General features: G+C 36.1%; 1 long non-coding RNA gene across 1 annotated transcript; it reads left to right on the top strand.

Moving 5' to 3' along the window:
- The first annotated feature begins 204 nt into the window (after positions 1–204).
- Positions 205–6,646, top strand: LOC144366437 (uncharacterized). Its single transcript, XR_013425531.1, has 2 exons — positions 205–350; positions 6,263–6,646. It is a non-coding gene; the product is annotated as an uncharacterized LOC144366437 (long non-coding RNA).
- The last annotated feature ends 7,902 nt before the right edge of the window (positions 6,647–14,548 follow it).

Below are 14,548 nucleotides of genomic sequence, written 5' to 3'. Positions count from 1 at the left end.
TCCTTCTTGAGTGCTTTTTGAACTGGGGCTAAAAAAGAAAAAAAAAAAAAATCTTGGAGCCCAGAATCATGTTCATAACCTCAGTTCAAGCCTCTTCCCACCCCATGCCCTCTCTTGTTCCCACCCCCCACCCCCATCCTTCCTGTAGTTTAATAAAAGAGGTTAATAGCTTACAAGAAGTACAGAATCAAAACCAGTGAGACCTAAAAACCGTGCCCCATGACAGAAGAATTAAGCTGGCTCCAAGAGTTCCAAACCTCAGTCAGGATCATACGTAAAGTGATCAGAATGCCTTCATATGTGCTGCTTCTCTTTATAGATCAAGTGAAAAGAAAATGCCATGAACAGAGGTATGTGAGGGCCAGACTTTCAAGTTATTTTCTAAATCCTAGTTCATTCAATGTTTGGAAACTTTGCATAGTAAGCAGAATGAGTCACAAAGCATCCTGGTTGTGGAATTTATGAGTGAAAACCTAAACTTTTGAACCAAGAAAGTTTTTCTAAAAATTAAAATATTATTTTTTTTCTCAAACTAAATGGCCTAACGATTTTAAATGGATAAGAACATTTAAAAATAAAAATTGCAAATAGAAGAGCACTATCATTCTTTATTCATGTGTCACTGTTTTTATACTATGTCATTGTTGTTTCTATTGCTACTATAATCAGATTGTGTTTTTCAGTGTTTTATCATGATTAGATTATTAATTATGTCTATTATTCCCTCAGATTTATTGAATGTCACCGCTGTAATATCTTCTGGTACCATGTAAAATATGAAGCTATTAACAAATAATCAAGAAGAAAATGAGTTTAAATTTCTTCTTTTTTTTTTGGAAAAGTTCCTCTATTTCAGGATTGATCAGGGAGACCCAGTTTCTGCCATCATGCCATGAAAGTCAATATACTATATTGTATATTGGTGTTAGTCTTTAATTTTGTTCTCAAATTGAAAATGCTGTCTTATTTATTCAATACATATTTCCAGAATAACCGTCTATAGAATCGAAATAACAACCACTTCTAAAAACCATTATTATCACATTATAATTTTAATTACATTCCAGCCCTCTGCAAGGAAATGAAGAAAGCTTCTCTCCTCTACAACTATGAGGGCAGGGATCATGATTCAGTCACACTGCAATACTAGCACAGTTCTTAACACACAGTAAGCAGTTCATAAGCATGTGATTAGTCAGTAAAATTAAGCACTAAAAATATGAGAATTAACAATGCAATCTATAGATATTAAGTTGGAACTGAATAGGTTCTGACAGGATGAGGTCTTCAAGTCAATGTAACATTTCATAGATTCCCCCCAATACATTTATTAATTCATTCCTGCATCCATCCTTTTATTGTGAAGAGATTGAATGTTTTCTCCAAACAAAAACATTATGTCTTTCTTTGCCTTCGGTGTAGCCAGAATAATTTGTAATCCGAGGGAAATAAGTCTCTGTGTTTTCCTTTCACAGTGGCTGAAAGGATGAATCTCAAAAAGACTGATATCCCACCTCCATATCAGAGAGGTGTAGTGAGGTGAAAGCCCCTTTCCACCAGAATGTTTCAGAGACTAGGACGAATACAGAGCAATCAGCATATCTCCTGAAAGAAGCTAATTATATTGCAATCTCCAGGCCATTTTAGCCCATAACCATGGTGTGGTCTTTAGATTATTGTTAGTCCAGTAGCAAGACAGAGAAGTGAATGAGGACTATGGTAACATTCACATGCAGAGTACTTGGAAGGAAGTAGGAGCTCCCACACCAAATGTTTGTAGAATTAGGATTAGAGAAATCCTCCCAGAAGCTGGGCGCAGAAACACAAGAGCAAAGTGGAAGTAGTTAGAGTTTAAGAAGGAAGAAGAGTCACATTTAAGGGAAAGCAATTGTGAATTGCTCAGGATACAAACCAGAGAGGGTGAGCCGTTCAGGGAAAAAAACCAAAGATGCTATTGACCAAAGCCAGACATGACGGCCTCGAACATGACACCAAAGGACATAGAATATCCTATAGGTGAAATGGCTCAATCACAAATTCCAAATAGGACCATATTATGACCAATTTTCAATGGAGAACAAAGTCCATGTGAATAACGTAGTGGACAGGGCCGGGCAGTGGGCAGAGAAACTAGTTTAGGAGGTTATTTATAATTGTACAAGCAACAAATTCTGAGGACTTTAAAAAATGCCTACTGCTAACATATGGTTAATCCCCCAAAAACCTGATCTTTTATTTGTAGCATTTCCTTCTGTTCTTTCTCTTCCTTCCTTCACTAGATATTTGATGAGGATATTTACTATCCCCTGAGATTGGCATTTTCTGAGCTATCTATGCACCTAAAAATAGTAACCATCCAGTCACTGGGATATACACATCCACAGAATGCTTTTCAGGTCGAAGTCAGCCTCATCTCCAAAACAAAAACCACACTTATGTTTGTTTTTTATAGCAGTCTGATTATCATTCATCTCAAACTTGTTTTATAGCAGACACACTGTGTTAGTACAAAGCATTGTGCAATATTTGGTGTGAAAACATGAAAGGATTAATTTTAAGCTATTTCTTGCATTAGTAGATGTTACTGATTTTATAAATTCATGCATGACCATTGCAAATAAAACAATTCAAAATGTATGTAGTCAGAAAATAGGAATAGATATATTTTGTGCCATAAATATTTAATTATTTACTTGATTTCTTAACAAATTCAGATGCTCATATATATTATCAGTTCTATAATAAAGTGATCTGAATACTATTGCTGAAGGAGTTGCTTGCAAATACAGGAAAGTGTGTCTCATGTCAAATGAAACAACTAATGATAAAGAGTCAAATAGTAAACATTATTAGACAATTATTTTATTCAGTATATAAGTTTCTCAGTATACAGTAAAGAAAATCTCATAATTATATGAGAGATCCAGTAAGAACTGCAACCACATAGACCCAACTAGACCCTGGTTTTTCATAATGACTGTGATGATTACCAGACAATGCAGAGGGAAACTGTAGCAAAAATGAAGATTGTAAACCACTTCCTGAGATGTTTGAGTTATGTCTTTCATTTAGACAGTTGTTTTCTAAACTATTTTAAAACTATTTTTCCTTTTCTAAAAAAAAATAAATAAAAATGTATCTTTCTCATTCTGTCCAGAAAGAGAGAAAGGAAGACCATACCGTTTGCCATTTAGTATCATCTCAGTGAAAAATGGAGGTTTATTCTCAAATCGCATGTAGGTTAATTGCATTTTGAGTCAAGAAATAAAACATATAACTTTTCAATAGAATTATTTGATAAGTTAATGGAGGTCAGACTGAACAATGGTCACCATGCCCAGAAGCAGAAATAATAATGGTTGTTATGAAATACAAGACCCTGGCTGCTGGTTTTCTCTTCTCTCAAGGAAGTATATAATAATGTTTGATATTAATCTGTTTATGAAATGTATAATAGAGAGAAGAGACTATCAGAATGTGAGAAAGAGGTAGAAAGTCACAGACTTTCTGGTTATGCTACCAAGGTTAAAACTCAGACTCTAGAGTTCCTAAGTTCACAGTGGCAGTCATGGAGTAAAGAGGTCATTTACTAAAAAAATCAATGCTGAAAAAGAAAGTTATTTAGAACTTCTCTAAGTTCTACATAAAATAAAAAGAAAAAAAATAAGAGAACCAAGGAAGAGGTTTTTAAAAATCAAAAAGTTCTTTTAAAACTTAAAGAGAAAAAGAAAATGAAAGAAGAAGAAACTAGAAAAACAATATATTATAAGATGAATCTTTAATTTACTTTTGTCGAACCATAAAATTTGGTGAATTAAAAAAATTAATTACAGAATGATAAAGACAATTCCCTTGGAATAATTATAATGTCTTTTATAAAGAGAAAATGTCATTCTTTGGGGGAGATTTAGGATCTTCCAGAACTGTTTATATATTTCCAAATTATTCCAAATTTAAATAGACAATCATAATTTTTATTCAACTATACTTCTTAGGGGTCAGGAAAATTAATAACATTCTTTTTATGTAATTAAGAAAAAAGAAGAAAAATGAAAGTCATAAAGTCCAGTTTTAAGTATATTTTCTTCCCCAAAAGTTCAAAATGTAAAGTTAAAATATTTGATATTGTTTGCTTTCTATAAGAAATATGAGAAACCACTAAATAAACCAAAACCCTTTCTGCTTTTCCTGCATTCTTGCAATGCTTTTTAAAAACAGAAATAATGTAAAAGGTGGTTCAGAAAAAGAAATTATACATAATTTAAAACAGGATAAGAAAATGCATTAAAATATGCCTCTACACATAAATTACATAGCACATATGTGTTACATGACCAAAAAAAAGTCACACCGAAACATTGTCACAATTCATCCTCCATATGTCTGATATTTTCAGCAATATATAATCAGATATCTTATAAATACAAATAAAGAAATGGTGCCAATTATTTCATAGGATGATTTTTTTCTGAATCAATTATTTGAGAAGCACTTTACCAATCAACATGAAATAATGAATAATAATTCAAAAATTATGTTGAAGTGTTCTGAACTAGAATACATTCCAACACATTGGCAATAGCCTGCTTTTGCAATCTGCTTTTCATCTCTCTAAAAAATAAATTGTTCCTGCATAAACAATATTTCAGTAACTGACAAGAGCTGGCAGCTCAGCGGAAGATAGCAGGGATATTAGCAACCCTGACTGATGGCAAAATTGGGGGCTGCCAAAAGAGGAAAAAATGTATACATTTAAATTTAAGGAATAGCTGTTGTACTTCAGAGTCCTTTCAAAAATATGGAATGACATATTGAGGTCACCATTGATTAAAAAGATGTCTGAGCAAGGGAGCCTTTTACTTCCACTGAAATCTGCACAGAAACCACGTGGCGATGCACTGGCCTACCCCTTGCTGCTGTGGCAGGCCATGGTGACTCTGGCTAGCCTCCTCCGGGCAGAGTTTGCCACTGGATGGCATTGTTAATTAGTGAAAGAAGTTGAAGTCCAATACTCCTTGATGACATGCCAGTTTAAGAATCAGGGAAGGAAGCTCTCCTACCTCAGATCCATCAAAGCAAAGCTAATAGAGCAAGTTGGTAATACTTGGATGGAGAACCCTCAGTTGAACACTAAGCTTTCCTCATCAATTTTTCCTAAACCATATTTACTGGGACAGCCTAATGAATATTTCCTTTTAGTAAATTGCACATCAAAAAGTAATTTTAAAAAAGAAAACAAGCATTACATTTCCTGAACTGATCTTTTTTAAACATTTTTATCAAAAAATGTTATGTACCTTGTTATGAAAAGGAGATGGTCTACTTACTGTTAAATAGAGTGAAAAACAATGCATTTCCCTGGATTTCCAAACAAGAGCACTCTTTTCTATAATTTTGTTGAAGTTTTAAATTATTATCTGCCTTAAAAAAATGTTTAACTTCAGTCTGTGTCGAGGGTATAAGCTGCCCTTCAATACTATCCTCTCCTTCTTCTTACCCCTGAGATGAACTAGGAAAGTGGCACCTAACCGGATGTCTCCAGCCTCTTTTGCAGTTAAATATACCCATGTGCCATGTGGCTATATTTTGTCTTTGGGGATGCAGTGAAACTGATGGTACCACTCTTCTAAAGGAAGGAACCATCCTTACCCCCTACCCCTGCCTACTTTTAATCTTTAGAAGAGCAACCAGCTTAAATATGGTCACCTGGCCTTAGGCTGAGCCTAAGCAAATCTATTTTAAAAACTCTAAAAAAAAATCATTACACAATGTATTACTGTATCAAAATATCTCACTGTACCCCATAAAGATGCAATAATTATTATCTGTCAATTAAAATAAATAAATAAAATTCAAAATGATTGTAAAAAAAAAAAAAAAACTCTAGTTTGAAACCTGAAGGCTCACCAGGCACACCCACAGGACTCTTCAGTATGGCCACCAACAAGTTACTTCCCCTCACCCTGATTAACAGAGTGAAGCCCCTGGCAGGCTGTCCTCTGCTGATAAGAGGGAAAGGCCAGAAGATCAGGGTGAATACAACCAGACCAGACGTTTCTGACCCAAGGTAAATGATGTCATGGAGAAATTAAGTGGTAGCTGATGAGGATTCAAAGTAGGGTCAAAAGCCCCCAAATTTAGTATAAATAATAGAGCTAATTCAGCCAGCCGAAACAAGGATGCACTCCAGCTAGAGAGCCTGATGAGGACCTGACATCCCATCACTTGTCATCCTTCATGATCCTCTGCGTGATCCTCACAGCTCTCAAATTCTACCTTCTTGTCTGGATCCTGGTGAGAGCCGCAACTTCTTCCTATGACCCTCTCCTCAACTGGTCGTCCACACCACACCAGGATAAGCCTGCCTTGGTTCCGGATCTGATCACCACGGTCTAAGTGAGTGTGCATCTGCTGGACATAAAGCCTAAGGCTTGAGACTTTTGAACTTAGCATGCAGAGGGAATGTCTGTCACTAGCCTGTCATGATTAAGTGTGTTTGCAGTGCTTAGAATTAATCTAGAATTGTTTGCTGTGAATTGATTATGTCTATTACAGTGCCTAGCATTAAGGATTGTCGTTTTCTTGATTAAGAACCTACAGAGTGAAATTGTATTGAGCAATTTGAGTGAGTAAAGCATTGAAAGGAGCAGAAGCACATGGACATTCTTTATTTCTCCCCCTCGACTGCATAAGTCAAAATTTTGCCCCCTTGCAACATCACAGTATGTTCTGTTACCCAGGACATTCAAAATTTGTTTCTGGTGTTCCAGGATCTTGTGGTTTTCCTAATCTTAGAATTTTAGATGGAAACTATATTTAGGGTGGTCAATTTACAAGGTAGGATGAGCCACTGGTGTTTAGGCCCTTGTCATAGCAACCAAAGGGGCAGACTATATGAAAACAACAGAAAAAAATTAAGGAACCAATTTAATTCTTTCTTAAATTTAGGACAACAAAATTTCCCTTTGAGGTGTTTAAAATCTATTGATATATTAAATCTTCCAATAAATAATTTTTATCTGGCAAGATAAAGAAGAAACCCAGAGACTTTTAGGATAAGGCATTTAGCCTGTGCCTTACATAGTAAATATCAAATAAATATCCCTCAAAAGACAATAAAAAGCCAGATGTGGTGGTGCACACCTGTAATTCCAGTGGCTCAGGGGCTGAGGCAGGAGGATCTCAAGTTTATAGCTTAGCAAGACCCTAAGCATTTAGCGAGACTGCATCTCAAAATTTAAAAAATTAAAAGGGCTAGGGAAGTTGTTTAGTAGTTAAGCAACCCTGGATTTAAACCCTAGTCCAAAAAAAAAAAAAAGGACAATGAAAGATTCTATATAAAGAGATAAGCATGAGCAAAGACATAAACGTAGGAAGGTAAATGACATTTTCCAGCATTGGGAGAGTATGGATGTCAAGAGGGTAGAATGTAAGAAAAACTAAAACAAGTGTTCTAATTTGGGATACCATTTTGGAGTAATTTGAATACTATTAGGACAAGCTTAGATTTTACTCAGGAAACTTATGCCACTAAATCTTGCCTTGAATCTGTCCTATAGAAAACAGAATGAATTCAAGAAACAACATAGTGTTCATGTCCTTAAAACTAGATATAGTTAACTAGATATAGTTAATATAATGAATTAATGACACATGGAAGGATACTTTTTAAATAACTAATGCTACTGTCTACTTTCATTTTCTGCTATTTCTTGGCCCTTTCTTATCCTCAGCCCTCTCATTCAGTCAGATCGTTTTTTGCTTCTGGATTTCAAAAACTAGGGCCTTGGGAAACTCAAACCTTGGAGAAGAAAAATTAATAGATTTAGAAGCAATCAGGAAGAGAAGCAACAGGTCAAGCAACAGATCTCTTACATAACACAACCAAGATTCCCCTGGGCTGGGAGAAGAGAAAGTTAAGGGTATTAGAGTATTGTCCATGCAAACCTAAATACTAATGGGTCCTAAAGAAATGGACCCTGTACGGAGACTATTCTAAGGGCCTCCAAGAAATTAAAGGGATCTGACAGTAGAAGAACCTGTGGGCCCTCTTCTAGGTAGAAGAATATGGGGGATCTCCAGATGAGAAACAGAGGTATGGCCTTGCAGGACCAACAAGATCTTAGTCAACTGTAGGATTTGATCATGACTCAGTACCCACAAGAGGAGCAGAGTGATCCCCACATGCACAGGAATTCAGGAAAGTAGCAGAAAGCAGAAATGAACTGGCAAGGTTCTTCAAAGAAGAACTTGGATACTTTGTCAGGTAACTTGCTCGGGTCAGCAACCAAAGACCTGACAGGAGGACAGGTATGACCACAGATGCCAGCATTGCCAGATGGCACAGGGAGTCAGATATAGGTACCCCACCATCACCACTATGGCAGTTATGGGATACTTCTAGCACTGAGATTCAACCAAGCAGAAATGGCAAGGAAACCCTCATCAGAGAACAATTTTCTGCCACACCAGAGAAATAGTTGCTCAAAATCAAAATTATGTTCAGTTGTAAAGAAAGTTTAAATTTTTGCCCTGTGTGTTTTTGAGGAATGATGGACAACATCAGGTCAACACATAATGCCTTTGAAAACTCTAGCCCAGGAGACTTGAGAAAATGCTAGTGCTATGACAGGTAATATAGGGAGAAAAGCAGAAATGTATTGGTCTAACACATTTTTCTAAAGTTCTGTTTTATTTTAAAAATGATGAGAATAATCTACTTAAGAAATTGCTCTTCTTAATTTCTTTCTCTATTACTTCAAAGACTACTGATTAGATTTTCCTCATGGACATTTTGTGGAAATCAAGTTAACTGGGGGAAAAGTGAACTAAATGATTAAATACATTAAAATCTCAGAATTAAATTAGAAATTATAGTAAACCCTAAAATTAAGTTTAAAAGAAAGCCAATGAAATATGCAATATTATAAAAATTATCCTTAAAACCTAAATGCTTATTTTTAATTAAATGTTTTCTGTCTAATTACTAGTATTACAATAATATTGTTCTGTGCACTTCATATAACATTTCACAACCCTAATAATTAAATCTTATGAAGCAGTGTGGAATGTAATCACCATTTATAATATAATTTTTGTAAAATATGCTCCCTGTGCCAAGCTGACTTACCAAGTTATTTTGAGGAAATTGAGAAGAAAAAAAAATGGAATGGGGAGGGGGTGGTTAGGAAGAAGAGGAGGAGGAAGCAAAAGGAAGGAGAAAGGAAAGAATGAGAAAAAGCAGAAGAAAAAAAAGGAAAGAGGAAGATTTTGCCATCTTCAGCAATAGGGAAAATGAAACTCAAAGTTTTATTTAACTTCTCTATGCCCCTGGTAAATTAGGCTGTCCCAAATGGACATACCCAGAGTAGCCTATCCTGAATCTCTACAGGAAGTGTCGAAGTCAGCAGAGAGGAAGATGTTGAGCTGAGCTGCTTAGGAAGGTGGGCTGACTCCTAACTGACCAGTGTGCTGAGAGTGCCACCCTGCAGGTGTTACCAAGGGTCTATTATCTTCAAGGACAGATGGTCCTTGTTGCCTCATTCTCTGTAACTGAGAAACACTGTACTCACTTCCACTAAAACAATACCAAGATGATTGTAAGGCCTGTTTTTAACACTGAAGATAGTAATATTTTACCCTGAGCATTTAAAATAATCAACATTAAAGGTAAAATTCATTGACTTCAAGTATTTTACATTTGATGGCCCTCAACAAAAGAGCATACATTAAATGAATAAATCTTTATTTTTTTCTCAAGAGTTGAAAGTCTTTTTTAAGTACCAAGTATTAGTGTAAAGAAGGGTATCTGTATCAGAATTAAAGTCTGGTTTGTAATTTTTATTTTTAATTCATAATTTTTTTTTCTATAATTGACCATGTGATTACTTTTAGTTAGTTTATGAACATAATTCAAATAAAGTAAGTAAGGTCTGATAGAAACAATAATGTATTTACTGTAGTAATTAAAGATGCTTCTCAATGTAACGTTATCTACTAATGCTCCCTATTTAAAAAACATCAAGGAGAAATTTTTTAAATTTTATTTTATTGAGAAATTATACCATGAATTCTTTGAAAGAAAAGAACACACTAAGAAAATATACTTTGGGCTGGGGTTGTAGCTCAGCAGTAGAGTGCTCACCTCGCATGTGCAATTCCCTGGCTTTGATCCTCAGCACCACACAAAAATAAATGAATAAAATAAAAGTATTGTGTCCAACCATAACTAAAAAATAAATTAAAAAATAAAATAAAAAGAAGATGTACTTCAAAATAGAAGAATGAAAAGACTGTAGCAAACTCTTTTGCCAAGAAGTATTCAATGTCAGTAATTAGGTATCCAGAAACATTTTACAAAAAAAAAAAAAAAATCAGGATTTTTCAGTAAGACAATATATGAGAAAAAGAAAGAGGAAGCATTCATGAGAGAACAAATTTCATTCATAATTTGTGAATTCATGGAGTGCTAAGATGTGAAGACAAGATTGAACCAGGTGAAATTGCCAGTATTTTGATTTGCACAATTGGCACTTTCACGTGATCCAATCTGAGAGTTACCTCATCAAATACAAAAACAAAACCAAGAAGAGAATTTTTTTTTTAAATTCCACCATTTTCAATTTCTCTAGTGATAACACTTACATAAAAAACTATTCCTGATTATCAAGGCAAATCTAAGAATAAGAGTAGTTTCACATGACGTCTTCCCCAGAACCATCTAAATTTAAAAAATACAATACTAGAGGGAAGACAGTGAATACTTAAAATAAAAATAAAATATAGCTTCTATGTAATTCCACATTTTAAAGAATCTAACATTGTCCTTAAGGAAAAGAGGTCAGAATTCCTCCAAATCTCATGTAGGGGCCCCCTCCCAGAAGATAGTGGCTCTAGCCTGTCAGACTGAACTGAGTAAGAAGTTTATTTGATATCATTTCAATAAAAAGAGCTGGGTGCCATGGCACGTGCCTATAATTCCAGCAGCTCAGGATGCTGAGGCAGGAGGATCTCGAGTTCAAAGCCAGCCTCGTCAGAAGGGAGTGCTAAGCAACTCAGTGAGATCCCGTCTCTAAGTAAAACACAAAATAGGGCTGGGAGTGTGGCTTTGAGTGGTTGAGTGTCTCTGAGTTCAATCCCTGGTACAATTGATCCATCAATTTATCTATCTATTTTCCTGGGAGGGGAAAAAAATACTGATCCCGAGAAGAAAAATGTGATTAAAAAATACAAACAAACCATCCTGACCCTCCTTCCTCAGAAACTTAAAGGATCATTCTTTCCTCACTTGTCTTTCAAAGTAGTTTTGAAATAAGAATATTGGCAAGGAGGAGATTATGTTATAATAAATAATAATGTCTAAATTCTTCTGCTTCATCTTCTCAACAACTATAACAAAACTTGGAGAAACTCACTGAAAACCAGAGCTCTAAGGTGATTCTTAGCCTGACAGATAGGAGATCTTCCCTGAGCTACCAAGCATTAGCACTTGTGGATCTTCATGCTGGTATCACTGAGTTGCCCATCCTGTGATAAGTATTTAAAAGTTTCAGGTTTTCTTCTATCAGTGCATTGATATAATTAACACAAGTACTCTAAAACTTCAAAGAAATAATTTATTCTGAGTCTATATTGAATTAGTAAATGTTCCTTAGAGCTGAAAGATTTCTCTTTCCTTTGTGAACACTTTTGTTGGACCCCTTTCAACATTTTGTGTTATTAATTTAGATAGATAGATAGATAGATAGATAGATAGATAGATAGATAGATAGAAGACCAGTATAGAGGAGTAGGAGGAAGGTGGAGGGGAGGGAAAGTAGAAGTGTTGGGGATTGAAATGGAACAAACTATATTCCATGCATGTATGAATATGTCAAAATGAACCTGACTATTATAAATATAAAGCACTAATAAAAACGTTTTAAAATCATTTACAAAGAATCTACTCTATACTTTTCTTGTCTCCTTAAATCATTGAATTATATTGTGGATGGTTAGGCACTTAGAAGATATTGTAGATGGTGGATAAATTTGAACCAGAATCAGATCATTCTAGTTGTATAATCTTGGGAACATGACATCACATCTCAGAGTCTCAGATTGCTATCTCTTTAAACATCCACTTCTTACTGTTATTGACAGGCAAAAAATGTGGCACTGAATCTGAAATGGAAAACAGTACCAAGAAACTAAATTCTCAATAAATGCTACTATTATTCCTACCTGTACCCTTCACTTAAATCCTGCATATGTCTACCCTTTCCCCACCCCATCATGACTGTGAAACTGTACTGGCCAACTATGACTAAAGTACTTGAGACACAGGGGCTTTTTGTACTCACCTCTGCTTTACCCACTTCCCTAACCTCTACAATGTCTGGCATTTTAAGTCATTGTCAGGGTCTCTAGTGGGGATGTCAATTACCTAGCCCCCATCTACCACTATATGCAACTACTCATACCAGATAAAGGATTTGGTTTATAAAAGAACCTACAGAAATCCTGTCTCAAATTGTCTTAAGCAATTGGGAATGCCTCACATAAGCTCAGAGGTAGGGAAGATTAGAGGCTCATTCACTTTCCCTTTGATGCCATATACAGAGCCTGCTTCCTCCCAATGCTGTCTTACCCCAGTCACAGGAAGGCTTTCTGAAGTAAGTGGGTGTGCAATCTTCCTAGTCACATCCAAAATGAAAGACAGAGAATGTTTTCCAGCCATGAAAGAGCATCAGTTGAAGATGATTGAGTTAAGTGAGGTCACAAGGACACCCTTTACTAATGAAAGTCAACTGGGAAACTGCATAGACTGGTTTAAATTAAGATTATTGAAAAGATACAGGAACTGAAATGGAATTACCATGATTGTATTAAACTAATTACTATCTATTCCTGGTGTGAGAGGATCCCAGTTTCCTCTAGAGTTACACAAACTAACTGGGAAAGGGCAGACACCTGAACACATTTGGGTTCTGGGAGAACAGTTGTTAAGTCAGATAAGCATCAACAGCACGTTGCGCTTCTGTGCAATCTCTCTGGTGGTGGTCGGCCCAGTGTTCAATCAGTTAGCCTGGTTCAGTCTCAAAACCTTGTCCTCACTGTAAAATAGGAAAAATATTTCAAAACATTAAACTCACAGATGTTTCATTCCCTGTAAAGCCTTTTGTCTTACTCCCTGCATCTACCTATTTTTTGAATCAAGGGCATAAATATTCCGCAAGAAGGGCTGAACCCAACCTAGAACTTAGAAGTTATCCCACAATTTTCCATTTCTACTTGAGTTAATATTCAACGCTACTTATTATTTAACTCTACTTGAGTTTAGAAAGAAAAGGGTTCTTCAAGTTCCCAAAGCTTCACATCATGCATCAAAAGCAAAGAGGGGCTAGGAGTGTGATAAAGCACATGCTTAGTTCCAACCCTAGCACCAGAAGAAAATAAAAATTAAAAAAAAAAAAAAGCAAGGAGGTATGAAGTCACGGTTTAGAGACGCAGAGGGTTAAAAATTGTGGGGAGGGGGGCCAGGGAAGATACTTTCCAGGATGAGAAAAAAAATCCCTCTAGGACTTGGGAGAAAAGACAAAATAAAGCTCAAATGGTTTTCCTATCTCACATTCCAGGTTAAAAATCTAAAAAAGGGTGTCTGAAACAATCAGAAAATTCTGGAAAAATCTTCCAATTAGGAGGCCTTGTTTCTCAACCAGAAATAACATTAAAAAAAATTCAATGCCTTAGAAAAGGTTCACAACAAAATAGAAGAACAACATTGAAATAGAAATTACAATATAGCATAATTTTTAAAAGAGGAATGATGTTTCACATTGAATACTAAGATCCAGATATACTTGCACACTCCAAAATGCAAAAGACAACTAAGTGTGCTGTCTATGAACTCCCCCAGGGGACAGGCAGAGGCAGGGAGAGTAGCATTCAGTGAAGGGCAAAGGAAACCCATTGCAGAAAACCACAGGGGAGACTGTCCAAACCAGTAACAAAATGGGAGCTGCAGCCAGGCTTCAGAGAAACAGCAGCAGGCTCCTCCTCCCTGCCCCACGACTGGCCTCCAGAGTGTATGCCCATCCTGCCCATCAGAGGTAAAAACAATGGGCAAGGGAGATGGTAGGGCTGAGAGTAAGGAGCAGCAATGATGGTGCAGGTTCAAATATATCATGAACGCCCAGCTGTTAACTAGAAGTGGTGAGTAGTTGCCACCCATGTTTACCCTGCTGCATTTTAGAAACCACTAGGCTCTCTAGATGGAGGGGCCATGCCTACCTCTGCAGCCTCAGCCCATCCATTCCTCCCCAGGCTCACTATGCTTCAGTGCACTGATCTCCCTTCTATCTCTTCATCTTACCACTGAATGCAATGTCCTTTCCCAGACCCTTTGTGTGACTGTCTCTTTCCATCACTCACTTCCATGTTATTCTAGGTCTTTTTGCTTGTTGGTTTGTTTTAATAAAGATGAATTTCAAACCAAACCACCATGCTCGATGGAGAAACCTTTGAAGCATTACCATGAATATTCAGGAGGAACAAATTAAAGAAGCCC

Source organism: Ictidomys tridecemlineatus, chromosome 1 (assembly GCF_052094955.1).
Source record: "Ictidomys tridecemlineatus isolate mIctTri1 chromosome 1, mIctTri1.hap1, whole genome shotgun sequence".
Taxonomy (NCBI): domain Eukaryota; kingdom Metazoa; phylum Chordata; class Mammalia; order Rodentia; family Sciuridae; genus Ictidomys; species Ictidomys tridecemlineatus.
This window is presented reverse-complemented; position numbering and strand designations above follow the sequence as displayed.